Source organism: Dendropsophus ebraccatus, chromosome 3 (assembly GCF_027789765.1).
Source record: "Dendropsophus ebraccatus isolate aDenEbr1 chromosome 3, aDenEbr1.pat, whole genome shotgun sequence".
Lineage (NCBI taxonomy): Eukaryota > Metazoa > Chordata > Amphibia > Anura > Hylidae > Dendropsophus > Dendropsophus ebraccatus.
Window position 1 is genome coordinate 8,531,505 of NC_091456.1, and position 13,651 is coordinate 8,545,155.

Below are 13,651 nucleotides of genomic sequence, written 5' to 3' on the forward strand. Positions count from 1 at the left end.
CGCATTTGATTGCTGATGCCTTCCCGGTCCGTGCGGAAGGAGGAGCGTATCCGGGGACCGCCTAAAATTCCGGGATTCAACCTAGGTAATAGGCTGAATCCCGGAATTCCAGGCGATCCCCGGGCACGCTCCTCCTTCCCCACAGACCGGGAAGGCATCAGCAATCAAATGCGGCAGGTCCGAGAATGTTCGAGTTCAATCAAAACTACGATTTTCTGATGTTCGATCATCTCTAGTGAAGATGGTGCAGATGCATTGACATGGTCGCCCAGAGCAAGAAGCTTCAACGCGTCAGTGCGCCCACATTGCTTCCGGCCACCCCGGCACATGCGCAGTATTTCATCCAGAGATTAAATAGGAGAAATACAGCCTAGGGTGTGGGAGGAAGGAGGAGCAGGAGGAGAGGAACATTGTGAAACACCCGATCGGGAAGGATTTCTTACCACTACCAGAGGTTTTTGGGTATGAGGGTATTTAGAAATCACATATACGCTCAGCTCAAAGCTACATTGTCATTTTACTAACAGCCAAGAAGGGAAAAAATCAGCTTGACAGCCTGTTCAGCCATACTATTCCCTCTTTTAGCCTGCACATAGTAGGTGGAGAGCTTTTTTTTTTTTTTTTTTTCCTTAACCAAAGCTGACCATACACTAGAGATTTCCAAAGGCTGAAAAGACCAATCTTGACTATTTGCGGCCGACCACTGGCAGATGCCAAACAATGGCAGAAATCTGTTAAAAATCTGTTTTTTTGGGTCGTCATCAGACGCTTTTGTTCAGCTCTAAGGCCACATTCACACATCAGTATATCTTTAGAGATGAAATTCGTGATTTGCAAATGTTTATCCGCAATCCGCAAAAAAAATCATCTGAATTGCATCTGTAGTGTGCTTTGCAAATTAAAGGTGTAGTTCTAAAAAAAATGTAAAAATAAAAAATAGGAAGGCAAAAATGAGCTCTGTGATGTCACAAAAATGTGGATCCGCCATTGTGGATGGTTTTTTGCAGATTTGGCGATTTTGCAGATTACAATGTGCTCTTCGCTCCTTGTGTAATTTTGCACTTTTCCATAGACTTCTATCGGAGTGTCCATACTGCCATTGCGGACCGCATTACAACCTTTTTTTTGCATTGCGGTTTCGCAAATTTACAGGATGTTAGAATAGCACCATAGAGATTAATGGGTTGCAAAGGATTCAGTATTTTTCATCAGTATTTGTTGAGCATAAAATACTGCAGTGTGAATGAGGCCTAAATCCCATTACTGAAAGCCCAGACCGACCCACGGACGATGGCCGAGCCAGTCATTTAACATTTCCAGTGATGTCATCACCAACCTTCAAAGACCAAACTATGTACGAGTGATCAGCCGCATGAAATCCCTCGTGTAAGGCCGGCTATAGGCCTATACAGTGTAATATATTTATATACATGTAACATCTGTTCATGCTGAGATGCAGAAGCTACAGTCATGTCAATCACACCCAATGTTGTCTATGGCATTAAGTTTTATCATTCTGTAATTGTGACAGATCCAGAATAAATGCAAGCGTACCATGTGCCGCCGCCGTGTGGGCCGCAGCCCTGTTTCTTTTTTTTTTTTAAATAAGGAAAAAATGTATATTAAAGAAAATCTTACGGAAAAAGCTCATGTTCTGATGTCATGCATCATAGCCTGAATGTTTTGACATCATAGCCAGAATGTTCTGACATCATACATCATAGCCTGAATGTTCTGGGGACTTCCTGCAGAGGGGGAGGTATACAGTATGGGGGGGCAACTACAGAGGAGGAGGGATGTATACAGTATGGGGACTACCTGCAGAGGGGGAGGGAGGTATACAGTATGGGGGGGGCAACTACAGAGGGGATGTATACAGTATGGGGAACAACTACAGAGGGGAGAGGAATGTACAGTATAGGGGACTACCTGCAGAGGAGGAGGTATACAGTATGGGAGGTGACAACTACAGAGGGGGAGGTATACATTATGGGGGGAACAACTACAGAGGGGGAGGGGCGTATACAGCATGGGGGGAGGTATACAGTATGAGGGGGAACAACTACAGAGGGGGAGGGAGGTACACAGTATGGGGAACGACTACAGAGGTGGGGAAGGGAGGTATACAGTATGAGGGAACAACTACAGAGGGGGTGAGGGAGGTATACAGTATGGGGGGCCAACTACAGAGGGGGAGGGACGTATACAGTATGGGGGGCCAACTACAGAGGGGGAGGTATACAGTATGGGGGGCCAACTACAGAGGGGGGGAGGGAGGTATACAGTATGGGGGGCCAACTACAGAGGGGGGGAGGGAGGTATACAGTATGGGGGGGAAACAACTACAGAGGGGGAGGTATACAGTATGGGGGAACAACTACAGAGGAGGGAGGGAGGTACACAGTATGGGGGATCAACTACAGAGGAGGGGGGGGAGGTACACAGTATGGGGGATCAACTACAGAGGAGGGGGGGAGGTATACAGTATGGGGGAACAACTACAGAGGAGGGGGGGAGGTATACAGTATGGGGGATCAACTACAGAGGAGGGGGGGAGGTATACAGTATGGGGGAACAACTACAGAGGAGGGGGGGAGGTATACAGTATGGGGGAACAACTACAGAGGAGGGGGGGAGGTATACAGTATGGGGGAACAACTACAGAGGCGGGGGGAGGTATACAGTATGGGGGAACAACTACAGAGGGGGGAGGGAGGTATACAGTATGGGGGAACAACTACAGAGGAGGGAGGGAGGTATACAGTATGGGGGAACAACTACAGAGGAGGGGGGGGGGGGTATACAGTATGGGGGAACAACTACAGAGGAGGGGGGGAAGTATACAGTATGGGGGAACAACTACAGATGAGGGGGGGAGGTATACAGTATGGGGGAACAACTACCGAGGGGGGGGAGGTATACAGAATGGGGGAACAATTACAGAGGAGGGAGGGAGGTATACAGTATGGGGGGGGCAACTACAGAGGAGGGAGGTATACAGAATAGGGGTAACAACTACAGAGGAGGGAGGTATACATTATGGGGGGGGAACAACTACAGAGGGGGGAGGGAGATATACAGTATAGGGAACAACTACAGAGGGGGGAGGTATACAGAATAGGGGAACAACTACAGAGGGGGAGGGAGGTATACAGTATGGGGGGGACAACTACAGAGGGGGAGGGAGGTATACAGTATGGGGGAGGTATACAGTATGGGGGAACAACTACAGAGGAGGGAGGTATACAGTATGGGGGGGACAACTACAGAGGGGAGGAGGTATACAGTATGGGGGGAACAGCTACAGAGGGGGAGGGAGGTATACAGTATGAGGGGGAAAACTACACAGGAGGGAGGTATACAATATGTGGAAACAACTACAGAAGGGGGAGGGAGGTATATAGTATGGGGGAACAACTACAGAGGGGGAGGGAGGTATACAATATGTGGAAACAACTAAAGAAGGGGGGGAGGTATACAGTATGGGGGGAACAACTACAGAGGGGGGAGGTATACAGTATGGGGGGAACAACTACAGAGGGGGGAGGTATACAGTATGGGGGGAACAACTACAGAGGGGGAGGGAGGTATACAGTATGGGGGGAACAACTACAGAGGGGGAGGGAGGTATACAGTATGGGGGAACAACTACAGAGGGGGGAGGTATACAGTATAGAAGACTAACAGTAGGACATACAGTATGACGGCTAACCACCATATAGAGTGGCGCTACAGTGTATGGACATACTGTGTTTCTGCGGAAAATAAACCCTACCCCTTTTTTTCCAAGAAAAAAAAGTTATTGTTATTGTCGGAGATGCACGGTAGTAATAATAAAATCTGCATTTATACTGACCTGTAGGAATACAGTTAACTGAATGCACATTTTCCACAGTAAACAGTCGGATATTTTTTTATCGTTTTAGTTTTTTTTCATTCATTGATGCCCCCAACCCCCCCCCCCCCCCCCACACACACACACACACAAAAAAAAATATAACGTCTTATAAAAAAAACAAGCTCTCATATAGCTACTTTAATAGAAAAATGTGGCACAAATAGCGAATTATTACTGTTTGGATTTTTTCTTTTACATGAAAGCGGATCGTGGTGCGATTATTCATCCATGATCGCCGGCTTGGTCGGGCAGGAGGCAGCAGCAGCTATTGCTGATAGAATGTAAAAGTCATCAGTCTGCGCACATTTCACAAGACACCATGTCTTCTTGTCTTTAGTCACTTTTTTCATTTTGAATTCTTGTTGGTTTTGGCTGTAAAATTGTAATCGGAAGAGGAAGTAACCGCACACATTTCTGAGAGATTTTCTTGGCAGGCCGCAGTATAACATCCAGCTGTGCTAATGAAAATAGATCATTTCAAACACTAATAGTCAGTCATCTCACATACATGTTCAAGCAGCATTAAGTAGTCCAGGACGTTACCTCGAATTTCATTTTCTTAACCTTTTCAGCTCTGCAAATTCTCGGATCTTCTTACAATCCGGTGTTGTTTGAGTCAGTCGCTTTATAACTGCGGCATACTGACACTTTCCTGTATCAGAAATCTAGAACAGACTGTCTTCCCTACACAAATGACTGTGATAAACTAGTTATAAGCCAATAAATCCCTCTATCCTGCTAAAAGGGGAGAATCCCTCAGTAGCTTCAGCATGCCAGTTTTTCAGGAATTCAACAGGAGAAAAAAAAAAAAAAACCTCTGTAGGAATTTAGAGGCGTCCTTGAAGGGGTAATCTCATCTCAACTAACAAGCTTAAACTTGTGGAAAAGGTCAAGTTTAATATTTTTACAAAGATGCATAACTGGTATCCTATTCAGGTATAATCATCATAATAAGTATGCATCATGCTGCAGAGCAGGAGGAGCTACGCAGGTTGATATACTGTTCTGTGAGGAAAAAAATCTTTAAAATATTCTTTTAAAGTTTCCTTGTTCCCTAATTTCAAAATGTAATTCATCAAGAGATGTTACATTAATTATTATTTAGTTCCATGCTATATAACAGTTATACTTACTGTATCCAGGTCCAGTCTCCTGAAGGCAGCTATATAACAGTTATACTTACTGTATCCAGGTCCAGTCACCTGAAGGCAGCTATATAACAGCTATACTTACTGTATCCAGGTCCAGTCACCTGAAGGCTGCTATATAACAGTTATACTTACTGTATCCAGGTCCAGTCTCCTGAAGGCAGCTATATAACAGTTATACTTACTGTATCCAGGTCCAGTCTCCTGAAGGCAGCTATATAACAGTTATACTTACTGTATCCAGGTCCAGTCTCCTGAAGGCAGCTATATAACAGCTATACTTACTGTATCCAGGTCCAGTCTCCTGAAGGCAGCTATATAACAGCTATACTTACTGTATCCAGGTCCAGTCTCCTGAAGGCTGCTATATAACAGCTATACTTACTGTATCCAGGTCCAGTCTCCTGAAGGCAGCTATATAATAGCTATACTTACTGTATCCAGGTCTAGTCTCCTGAAGGCAGCTATATAACAGCTATACTTACTGTATCCAGGTCCAGTCTCCTGAAGGCTGCTATATAACAGCTATACTTACTGTATCCAGGTTGTCTCCTCAAGGCTGCTATATAACAGCTATACTTACTGTATCCAGGTCCAGTCTCCCGAAGGCTGCTATATAACAGCTATACTTACTGCATCCAGGTCCAGTCTCCTGAAGGCTGCTATATAACAGCTATACTTACTGTATCCAGGTCCAGTCTCCTGAAGGCAGCTATATAACAGCTATACTTACTGTATCCAGGTCCAGTCTCCTGAAGCTTTTTAGTCTTATGATGATCATTTGCACTCACAGAGAAGGCAGTCATGTGATTGATGGACACATTGAGCTGTGACTCCCTGTACTGGCCAGAATTCCTGCATTTAGTCGTTTTTTTTTCAACCAGCACAAGACTAAAAAGCTTCAGGAGACTGGACCTGGATACAGTAAGTATAGCTGTTATATAGCTGCCTTCAGGAGACTGGACCTGGATATGGTAAATATAGCTGTTATTTAGCCGCTTCAGGAGACTGGACCTGGATACAGTAAGTATAGCTGTTATATAGCTACTTTCAGGAGACTGAACCTGGATACAGTAAGTATAGCTGTTATATAGCTACTTTCAGGAGACTGGACCTGGATACAGTAAGTATAGCTGTTATATAGCAGCCTTCAGGAGACTGGACCTGGATACAGTAAGTATAGCTGTTATATAGCAAACATAAAGAGAACCCGTCACCCCAAGCAGCCCCACCGAACCCACCCCACCCCTGGACAGGGCCCATGTGAATGTCCCCTTAAGGCCCTATTCCACGGAACGATTATCGTTCGTATTCGGCCGATATCGGCTACTACGGACGATAATCGTCCGGTGGAATAGAGTGCAACGATCAGCCGACATTGTTCATGTCGGCTGATCGTTGCAGTCGCTTGTTTTTCAACATGTTGAAAAACAAGCGACTGATATAGCAGCGATCTGCTGCCGTCGCTCCGTTGAATAGGAGCATCGGCAGCAGACGCTGCTATATCCTATGGGCTGCCCGGACGATCAGCGATCCCCCGGGCAGCCCCCCCGCAGCTCCCCGCCGCCCCCTCCCGCACTCACCCGCTCGCTGCAGCTGCGTTGAATAGCGGCGGCAGCGAGGGGGAACGAGGAGCAAACGAGCGCTGAGAGCGCTCGTTTGCTCCTCTAAACTACCTGTGGAATAGGGGCATTAGACTATTACTATACTGTCTTTACTAACATGCTCTGCGTTACATGTGAAGTCTGTGCAGTTTAATTGCTCCTAAAGTTAGATATGCAAATTAAAAGGGACAGATATTTTGTGTAGATTCCTGCAGCATGCAAATGCCCAACCACCCAGTGAAATACCGTCCGTTACAATTGTTCATTCACTATTAACAAATACTATTGACTCCTATGAGAATTTCAATGTCAGATGATTTGCATGCTTAAAGCAAATATTTCCCTGTATTTGCTTACAAATATATCACATTCAGTGTTTGCGTGTCACGTTAATGTGAGGAACCCATAGTGAATGCAGCCGTGCCCAAAGAATTATACGCGACATTTTCACAAATAATAACGGCAAGCGGTCTTAAAGGGGTAGTTCAGAAAAAAAAAATCAAATCAACTGGTGCAAGAAAGTGCCGAAGATTTGTAATTTACTTCTATTAAAAAGGACTCAGTCTTCCAGTACTTATCAGATGCTGTATGTTCTGCAGGAAGTGGTCTATTCTCTACAGTCTGACACAGTGCTCCCTGCTGCCACCTCTGTCCATGTCAGGAACTGTCCAAAGTAGGAAAGGTTTTCTATGGGGATTTGCTGCTGCTCTGGACAGTTCCTGACATGGACAGAGGTGGCAGCAGAGAGCAATGTGTCATAGTGGAGAGAATACACTACTTCCTGCAGGACCTACAGCACCTGATGAGTACTGGAAGACTGGAGATTTTTTTTAACAGAAGTAAGTTACAAATCTCTGGCACCATTGAATTTGATTTTTTTTTTTTTTTTTTTACTTAATTACTTTAAAGGCTCAGAAAACATGAATTCCATAATAGAGATACAGTGGTAGGGTTAGTACAAATACACCAAGCACCAGTGTACCATAAATTATGGTCATACATCTTTATTATACAGTATTAGTCTATGTTCTCACTACGAACTGAGAAGCGCTGACAAAGGCCGCTCCTAGCGCTTCTAATCACGAAGTGGGAACATAGCCTTTAAAGTGGTTATCCAGCATTAGAAAAACATGGCCACTTTCTTACAGAGACAGCACCGCTCTTGTCTCCACTTTGAGTGCAGGTTTTGCAACTCTGTTCTATTGAAGTGAATGGAGCTTAATTGAAATGCACACCTTACCTGGAGACAGGTGCTGTCTCTGGGAGAAAGTGACCATGTTTTTCTAATGCTGGATAACCCCTTTAAAAGCTATGTTACCACTACGTGATTAGAAGCACTAGGAGTGGCCGTTGTCAGCGCTTCTCAGTTCGTAGTGGGAACATAGCCCACATAGTGGGCTGGCGGGTTTTGCTTCCTTAGTACCATCACAGTGGTAAATAATCTAACATTTAGTTTATTGCTTTGGGTAAAATAAGATGGAACCTTATGATTTGTTTTAGTAGGATAATAAAGTTCACGGCTGATTTGAAACATTTGTGGATATTCAGTGTTTCTAAACATCAACAGTGCCCCCTGCAGGCCATGACAGGCGGATCCTAAAATCTATGACAGCAAAAACAAAATTGACCTTAGCTGAGAAAACTGTCAGGTGCAAAAACTTTGGAATATCTGTGCTCATGCTGGACCACTGGCCTGGTGATCGTCTAATGGTGCGTTTACACAGGCAGATTTATCTCACAGATTTTTGAAGCCAATGCCAGGAACAGACCATAAACGGGCAACGGGTCATAAAGGAAAGACTGAGATTTCGCCTTTTTTCAAATCCATTCCTGGTTTTGGCTTCCAAAATCTGTCAGATAAATCTGCCTGTGTAAACGCACCATAAGGCAGGGATGGGAACCAAGAGTCATTTACCCAAAGAGAAAGAGAGACACAGGGGCGCTTCCTGGTGTAATAAGTCCAATAATGATCCCCCAAGTAGAAGTGCGATTGGAATGGACTCACCTGGGAGAGTTGTGCAATATCATAGGCACAACTCTAATGACGGCGTGAAGTAGTTAACACCATAGCTATTCCTATTCCTGTGGGCACCACCAAAGTGGTCAACAATGCAGAAAGATGATCCTTGCAGGACCAATGGATCTAGAGACCCAACTCTTCGGATCAGCGCAGGTGTATAGGTAACTCAAAACAGAATCTCATGTGCACTGTTCACATTAAGCGATATAGAGCACACATATGGGATTCCAATACAGTGTTTATGCTTGATAAGGGCCGAAACACGTTGCACTAAATAAACAACTATTGTCTGACATTCGGGGACCTCCAGCGCAGGCAGTGTGACAGGGTTAAAGGGGTACTCCGGCCCGTGGGAATCTTTCAGTTATGGCCGGGGATGGGGTGGTTATGGACAGCGGAAGTAACTTACCTAACCCGCTCCAGCACCACGTCTCATGCCGCAGCTCACACCAGGAAGTGGCAGTGGGACAGGTGTATCAGGCAGCGCAATCCGGCTGGAACGGGGTAGGTAAGTGACCTCCGCCATCCATAACCACCCCATCCCTGGCCATAACTGCAAAATACCCCCGTGCCGGAGTACCCCTTTCACTGTTTTTTATATATTGGTCGCCGCATATGGCCCCACCGTATGCAGTGACCATACCCCGCGTATAAGACAACCCCTGACTTCTGAGAAGATTTTTCAGGGTTTAAAAAGTAGTCTTATACGCCAGAAAATAAGGTAATTATTTGTCATTAAATGGCGGCCATCCGCTAAATTTCATCAGTGTGTAAACATACCCTTTCTGTGGTTTCAGCCCACTCCTGGTTTTGGTTGCAAAATACTAAGCAAAAATACTGTGTGAGAACATGGCCCACAAGCAAAAGTTGGCATCTCTGCCTGTGTACTGTATGCCTGACATGCTCTTTCCCTTTGAACTGATTAAAGGAAAGAACAACTGTGTCCTACGACCGGAATCCTTTTTTACTAGAATGATGGTTGTAAAACAAAATGCAATAACCGACCCGTAAGAAACCGCACATTACCATAAATAGAGCAAGAAAAAGACGAGTCCACAGTGTATCAAAACAGATGCTGCCGTTCCGAGGATCACGTCTGGAGATGATTAATGAAGATGTTCAAGAAATGGAAGCCTCCTTCCTTACATTGAGTCACGAGTTATACGGCGGGTGGTCACACATTTGTGGTGAATTGGACAGCTAAAGCCGAAGCATATATTCCCCAAGTAGGTAATGTCCCTGCAGTAGTTCGCCCCTTATAGGTAGCCCCCATAGTAAATAATATCCCCAATGTAGATAGTCCCCCTGTATGTAGCTCCTCTAGTATTTGCCCCTGCAGTAAATAATATCTCCAATGTGAAGGTGGTGTCCTCTATCTCAGCCATTCATATGAAGAGTTCGCTGACCCTCCAGGCATATCGGCAACTACCTTCTTAGGGCCGGTGCACACTGAGTAAAAGAGGCGAAATTTACAAGCAGAGTCTGCGCAGCAAATTCCACTTAAAATTCTCCCTGTCCCATTGCTTCAATGAGATTCCTGGTGCACCTACGCTCAAAGAATGAACAGGGCCATTACAGAAGAGTGAGAGTTGAACTTAAAATTTTCAAGATCATCAGCAAATGATCTCCAACAATGGATAAGATGGCCTCCTAATCAAATGCCAAACTTCATCAGTTCTGCTCCCTATCCCATAGACAACCTGTCAATGAGCTGAAAAGGAATTTTCATATGTCTTCCCTCCATTTCCGATGATTCCACTGATTCCGAGGAAGATCTGGTAAGAAAAGTTAGAAGCCATCACCATTCTCCCCCATTGGCTCAGGAGAGCCTAGTTTCCAATCACATTAAAAAAATCAAAAGGAGAATTTTGGAAGCTGCCTCAATAGGATGATCTCCTGACCCAGTCATTCATGAAGAATTATCACGGGAGCCATCTCCAATTGACAACATGGAGGATGAGAGAACAACATTGAAGAAAAGAGGTATCTCGGAGGAAGTAGTGAATACCAGCCTAGCTTCTAGGAAACCCGGCACGGTCAAGATATACTCCAGAATTTGGAGACCATTTCCCTTATGGTGCGCTGAAACCTCCAGATCTTCAAGAGAATCCAGTTCTCTCCTCCAGTACATACAGAATAGCTGAGATTAGGGCCTCAAGTTTAATATGCTGAAGGTTCATCTCTCGGCAATAACTTCTAACTTGGAGAGCCTCCGCTCAGGAACACCTCTGATGTCAAAATTTTTCAGGGCCATTACGAAGCTCAGACCCTTCCTTCATAATCCAGTTTCATCCTCAGATTTGTCTATCATTTTGAGACATCTGTGTAATATTCCCTTCGAGGCTTTAGAGTCAGCTGACATGAAGATGCTATCATGGAGAAATGTTTCTTGTTACTTAGGGCCCTATTCCACGAGACGACTATCGTTCACATAATCGTTAACAATAAACAATCTCAAACGACCGCTATTGCGAAAGACCTGAAATCGTTCACCCATTTACATGGAACAGTAATCGTTACTTGTGATCGTTCCTGCGGTCGTCTTGTCGATCGCTATTGCGTTTGTCACTACTGAGAAGGACGTCTTATTCAATGCGAGCGATTTGCGAACCAGCAATGATAAAAATAGGTCCAGGTCTTATTAAGCGATCAACGATTTCTCGTTCAGTAGTTAATTGTTAACTGCTATTCAACTGAACGATTATCGCTTAGATTCAAACTACTTAACGATAATCTGAACTATAATTGTCCCGTGGAATAGGGCCCTTACCCTGAAGGGATCCTTACTTATACATACTTCCTTATGCTGGTATCCTTAGGTATATGCCAGGATTCCTGCCCAAGGTTTCATCTTACCTGGTGCTTACAGATACTCCAGATCATGATCTTCACCTTCTTGATGCCAAAAGGGCCATTTCCTGCTACTTAGAATGAGCAGCAGAAGCCAGAAGCTCTTTTCATTCTCAGATATAGGGGGCAAAATCTAACAAAGCATCATTATCCAGAAGGATCAAGGTTCTTATCAAGTTCTCTTATGCCATGTTTACACGGAGCGATAATTCGCCCAATCGAGCGATTAATGATTTCGAAGTAACAATGTGTTTTAGAACAATCAGCGAAACGATATATCGAAAAATCGTTATTGCGATCGTTTTAAGATCGCTGAAGCCTCTCACACACATAGGGTGAATCAGCGAAAGACTGTTTAGACAAAGTGATCTGCGAATTTTCAGTGAACGACCAACGACGATTTGAGAACTTGTTAAAAGATCAAAAACAATGATTTATCGCTCATCGCTTGATAATCTGACAGATTATTTGCCAAAGATTTGAAGCCAAAGCCAGAAGCAGACAACAGACAGAGATCAGGTCATAAAGGAAAGCCTGAGATTTCTCCTCTTTTCAAATCCATTCTTGGCGTTGGCTTCAAATCTTTGGCAGATAATCTTTCTGTGTAAATGGACCCTTATCCTCTTATATTGAGGTAGAAAAAGTCATGTTAACCCACTGTGTTCTACCTACGGACTCCAGGAAATTAAAATTACAGGTAAGAAAATATTCAATGTTCTTGTTAGTAGTGTCGGTTGGGAAGGATTTAAGAGGTGAACTGCAAATAAGGTGGAGGATCATGGACTAAGGAGTTAGGCGCTGTGATGTCGGCTGTTGTGATATTAGGAACAAACACTCCCCCCCCCCCTCTTTGGTTTGCTGTTTGATGTTGTCAATGTGCCTTTTTATTAAGTTATGAAATGTTTGTATTGTGTTTTTTCGTCACATATGACACTTTATATTAGTAGCAAAATTTGGTCACTACTTTGTGTGTTTTTTGTGAAAAACATCAAAATATCATGAAAAATTTGAACATTTTGCATTCTATGAACTTCTAAAATTCTCTGCTTCTAAAAAAGAACGTCGTAGCACATAAATTAGTTACTAAGTCACATTACCAATATGTCCTCTTTATTCTGGCATAATTTGGGAAACATATTTTACTTTTTTAGGGTGTTATGGGGCTTAGAAATTTATTAGCAAATTATCACATTTTGTGAAAATTTACAAAACTGATTTTTTTTTTTAGGGACCAGTTCTTTTTTTAAATGGATTTAGAAGTCTGGTATCCTGAAAACCCCCATAAGTGACCCCATTTTGGAAACTAGACACCTTAAAGAATTAATCTAGGGGTATAATGAGCATTTTAACCCTATAGGGGCTGGAGGAAAGTATTCACAATTAGGCCGTAAAAATCGAAAATTTTAATTTTCAAATAATATATATGTTTAGATTAAAGTTTCTCATTTTCAAAAGGAACATGAGAAAAAAAGTACCCCAAAATTTGTAAAGAAGGTTCTCCTGAATACAATGGTACCCCATATGTGGGCGTAAACCACTGTATGGGCACACAGCGGGGCTCAGAAGAAAGGGAGCGCCAATTAGCTTTTTCAATGCAGATTTTGCTGAAGAAGTTTCCGAGCGCCAGGTGCGTTTGCAGTGCCCCTGTAGTGTCCGCAGAAGAGAAACCCCCCCAAAAGTCACCCCATTTTGGAAAGTACACCCCTCAAAGAATTCATCTTGGGGTGTGGTGACCATTTTGACCCAACAGGTATTAGAGGAAAGTATTTAAAATAAGACAGTAAAAATGAAAAACTTGAATTTTTCCAATAATATGTTCGTTTAGTTTGAAATTTATCAATTTCACAAGGAACATGAGAGAATCCGCACCCCAAAATCTGTAACGCAGGTTCTCCTGAGTACAACGGTACCCCATATGTGGGCATAAACCACTGTATGGCCACACAGGAGGGCTCAGAAGGAAAGGAGCGCCAATTAGCTTTTTCAATGCAGATTTTGCTGAAGTAGTTTCTGAGCGCCAGGTGCGTTTGCAGTGCCCCTGTAGTGTCCGCAGAAGAGAAGCCCCCCCAAAAGTCACCCCATTTTGGAAAGTACACCCCTCAAAGAACTCATCTTGGTGTGTGGTGACCAT

The 13,651-nt window shown here is 43.9% G+C and overlaps 1 long non-coding RNA gene across 1 annotated transcript; it reads right to left on the reverse strand.

Annotated features, from left to right (window-relative positions):
- Window positions 1–4,004: 4,004 nt before the first annotated feature.
- LOC138786924 (uncharacterized) lies at window positions 4,005–4,622 on the reverse strand. The gene is made up of 2 exons (XR_011362255.1): window positions 4,442–4,622; window positions 4,005–4,351 (listed from the first exon to the last, which is right to left on the reverse strand). It is a non-coding gene; the product is annotated as an uncharacterized lncRNA (long non-coding RNA).
- Window positions 4,623–13,651: the final 9,029 nt, after the last annotated feature.